The 4,356-nt window shown below is 57.9% G+C and overlaps 1 protein-coding gene across 1 annotated transcript in view; it reads left to right on the forward strand.

Moving 5' to 3' along the window:
* Positions 1–4,356, forward strand: part of CSTPP1 (centriolar satellite-associated tubulin polyglutamylase complex regulator 1) — a 224,113-nt gene that overhangs the window by 209,687 nt on the left and 10,070 nt on the right. The gene's annotated exons all lie outside the window — the stretch shown is intronic.

Below are 4,356 nucleotides of genomic sequence, written 5' to 3' on the forward strand. Positions count from 1 at the left end.
TCCGCGGTGCCCCTGGGCAGCTTGAAAAGGCTTCTAGAGCCAAGCTCCAGGTCCCCACGACGTCTCCCTCACAGGCAGCCCCTCAGGAGTTGGGTCTCAGTCCTGCCTTCCTCCCCAGACTCCTCTCCCAAGCTAAAGGACCTAATGGCAGTCATCGTCCGGCGTCACAGTTCTTAGGCCCTCCATCACTCTGACCTGCTTTCCCATGACCCAAAATGGGCTGTCCAGAGCTGAATGTAGTGTCCGGGTACCACCTGGCGGGGGGGAGGTGACTTCCACTCATTGCTTCATGTGCCCCCTCGTTTGGCCGACTGTTTTCGGAGTGCCTGCTACGTGCCAGCACCTGCTGGAGCCCGGAGTCAGGCGACACACCAGGAGACCAGGTGTCACTTGATGGGACTTATGGCCCTGGCAAAGATAGATGCGAATGGTGCGAGGAGGTCACAAGGACTGTAGGAGCCAGAGCAGGGAGGCCTGCCCTCAGCTGGGTCCGGGAAGGTGCTTCCCCGAGGTGCTGTGTAGGCTGTGCCCTGAAGGGTGAGTCTGCACCGGGCAGGTGAGGACACGGTACGTGGAGGGACTGGCTTGTCCGAGGGACATGAGGAGGGAGAGCACTGGGAGTGGCAGAAGGGTCACCGGCCAGGATATTTATGTCGAGGGAGGGGCTGGTCTAGAGAGGCGTGGAGAGGCAGAGGGTGGGTCCTTTGGGCTAATAAGCCAGGATAAGAATGGAAGGGCCAGCAGGTGGTGTAATGGTTACATTGCCAGCCTCCCACATGGCTGAGCACAGTTCGAGTCCTGGACCCAGTGGCTTGAAAATCACACTGGGCATGTGTGCATGCATGCCTAAGCTCCCAGGAGGAGAAAGGACTGTGGCGTGGCCATTCCTTCCTGCAGCAGGGTGGTGGTGGTGGTGGGGGAGTTCTCACTTTCCCTCTCACTGCCTCTGTCTCTCTCTCCTGGGAGCACACACGCTCTATGGCAAAAACCTCTTAAAAGAAAAATAAACAATGGAGGACTCTGTGCTAAGGACAGTAGGAAGCCCAGGAGGAGTTTTAAACAGAATGGCAAGCTCGTCCAATCTGCATTTTAACAAGATCTTATTTTTTTTTTTTTGGAGAGGTTTTTGCTATAAGGGCACGTGCGCTCGCCAGAAAAACAGAGACAGAGACAGGCAGACAGAAAGCACCCTCTGGGGGGGGATGGCCACGCCTCAATCCCTTCTGTCTTCTCTCAGGCTCTTTGGGTGCACACGCACATGCACCCAGCGTGAGTTCAAGCTACCGGGTTCAGGACTCGAACCACAGTCGACTACATGGGAGTCCAGCGACATAGCCATTATGCCAACTGCTGGTCCCGAAGCTCTTTCTTTTCAAGCAGCACGGATGCTGTCAGGAGGAGGCGGGTAGGCAGGAAGACAGGCAGCCGCGCAGTAAGAAGTGGTGGTGGAGCTGGCGGAGGATGGTGGCCGTGGAAGTGGAAAGAGGTTCGTGGCTTTGGGGGTCCATCGGATGGAGGATTGACAGGACTTGGTGATGGCTGGCTGGGGCAGGCAAGGGACGGGGTTCCCAGGTACTCCAGGGCCGTGGGATCGATTCCTGGGGAGCTGAGTTCCCGCGCGGCCGCTGTTAAAGAGCCGAGACCCAGTGGGCTGCGGGCAGTGAAAACCCCTCAGCCCTTCGTGTCCCCAGGAAGAAAGCCCCTGCCCGCCGGCCTCCCTCACCATGCCGGCCCCGGCCAGGGCAGGGCGGGCACAGGAGGGCGGCCCTGCTCCCGCCACCCACGGCCCCCACGCGGCCAGCTCAGGCCAGCAGGGCGTGCCCTCAGGGCCTCGGAGGGGCGAGACAGGCCCAGGAGCGGGAATCACAAACCGAGAGGCGCTGCATCCGACAGCGACGGCCGCCACTCGCCGTGACTGTTCCAAGGACACGGAGACGGCTGAGCAGAGCCGGACCTCGTGGGTGGTAGCGACCGAGAGTGTAATCGAGGGAGGAGACTGTGCTCAGGCCAGCAGGGCGTGCCCTCAGGGCCTCGGAGGGGCGAGACAGGCCCAGGAGCGGGAATCACAAACCGAGAGGCGCTGCATCCGACAGCGACGGCCGCCACTCGCCGTGACTGTTCCAAGGACACGGAGACGGCTGAGCAGAGCCGGACCTCGTGGGTGGTAGCGACCGAGAGTGTAATCGAGGGAGGAGACTGTCTACACCGGGCACTGGGATCCAGGCTGCAGGGTGTCACCGCCTGTGGCTTCCTGCTTGGCCGGTCTGCAGTCACTCTCGTTAGGACACGGGGGTCCTTGGCCGTCCTGGAGTGGGCGGAAGGCAGGGCGCTGGCTTCCCTTCCCGCAGAGCCTGCGGAGGACGCCCGGGAGTGCTGGTGGAGCCTCCTCGCTGAGCCCTCCCGGGTGCCCCTGCTCTGTAGTGTGGGGTCTGCTGACCCCAGCCCCATCTCCCTGGCCCTCTGCCCTTTCTCCTCTCTCCATCCAGATCCCAGAATCTGGGCTGTATGCCCTCGCCCTCCCTTTAGTGCCTGGGTTAGGAGAAAGGGGGTAAGCACGCTGCCTGGGCGCGGCCCTGCGTCCCACAACCACTGAGGAGGGAGCGTGGCGCCCTCCTGTGGCCGGCAGCAGCATTGCGTCTTCCCACTCTGGCCTTAATGTTTGCCGGCGGGAATGTTGGTGTTGAACCCAGTAGTGGAGGCAGCTTTCTCCGCAAGGGGTACGTGGGGAACCGTTATGGCCTTAAGGTATGGATGGCGAGAAGAAGATAAATCCCCCACAGAAGCAGAAATACAGCGTTCGCGTTTCTCTCCCAGGTCTTTATTTTAGAAGAGGCAGTGTAAGGACAAGCACACGGCCTGTGAGTGAGCAGACTCACCAGCTGTGTGTGAGAGGCCCGGGCCGGCTGACACTTGGGAGACTTAGATTCCTCACCGCTAGGCCTACCTGCTAGCATCGTGGGAGAAGACGCACTTTCTGTAGCTAAATCCCTTGCAGAGAGCCTGCAGGCAGTGCAATGCTCAGCAGCTGGTATGTGTAGCTATTCTTACGAGACTATTTTCACATTTTTGCCATAGGGCGTGCGCACTTGCCAGCAGAGGGAGACAGTGAGGAGAGTGAGAAGTCACCCCAAGGAGGGGTGACCACACCGTAATCCCTTCTCCTCCTGGGGTTTTAGACACACCCACAAATCATGAGACCTGTGTGATTTTCAAGCAGCCAGGTCTGGGACTCGAACCATGGTCAGCCATGTGGGAGTCCATCGCCTTGACCACCATGCCACCTGCTGGCCCCTAAACACTAGTTCTGAACCCGTAGCTGGACGATTCTAGGGGCGGGGCACTATTCACATTGTACAGGAGCACTTCAAAATGTTTGTGGAAAGATGGAATTAAAAAGTAAGTTTATTAGACCAGCAGATGGTGTAATGGTACATCACTGGATTCCCACGCTGCGGTTTGAGTCCTGGACCCAGTGGCTTAAAACTTACCCAAGGCACACGAGTGTGCATACGCAGAGTCTCAAAGGAAGATGGAAGAGAAGGGATTGTGGCTTGGCCATTATTTTGGTGCAAAAAATATTGAAATTGGCACCTAGTTTTTTCATAATACGCATTTTCCACTAACTTTTTTGACGATCCACGTATTCTTTGGGAAGTCGTTCTCTCGGAGGTAAGCAATGCTGGCTCTCTCTGGGACTGATCTAGTTGACAGTTTGGGGACTCTCTGACACAGAGGAGAAATTTAGAAAAATCTGGGAGCCAGCAGTTAGCGTAATGGCTATGTCGCTGGACTTTCATGTAGTTGACCGCGGTTCGAGTCCTGGACCTGGTAGCTTAAACTCACGCCGGGCATGTGTGCATGCGTGCCCAAGATCCCGAGAGGAGAATGGAGGAGAAGGGATTGTGGTGTGGCCATCCCCCCTGGGGGATGATTTCTCGCTGTCTCTGTCTATGTGACGTGTACATGCCCTATAGCAAAAAAAAAAAAAATCTCTCAAAAAGAGAAAGAAAAATCTGAGAGCAAAAGAAAACACTTTTAAAACTAGGAGGGAAGCTAAAGCCAGAACCTATCAGAGGCAAACCAGGGCCCAGCTCTGCTGGGTGGTGAGCCTAGCTCCCCGCCTGGCACGTGGACGGAGCCAGCACGCGCTGGTGTTCTCTTGCTGTCCGCTCCAGGCGAGGCCCCGAGCGAGTACGAGCACACCATGGTCTGTGCCCTTTACTCGCCCAACAGGTCTCTTCTGGAGGGGGTGCCCCGGGGGAGGGTCTGGAGACGGCACAAGCAGCGGTCGCTCCACTGTGGGAGCAGACGGCTCGGAGGAGCAGTGGCTCTCACAGGCATGACAAAGGGGGGGGT

The sequence above is a fragment of the Tupaia chinensis genome, unplaced genomic scaffold (genome assembly GCF_000334495.1).
Source record: "Tupaia chinensis unplaced genomic scaffold, TupChi_1.0 Scaffold000561_1, whole genome shotgun sequence".
Taxonomy (NCBI): domain Eukaryota; kingdom Metazoa; phylum Chordata; class Mammalia; order Scandentia; family Tupaiidae; genus Tupaia; species Tupaia belangeri.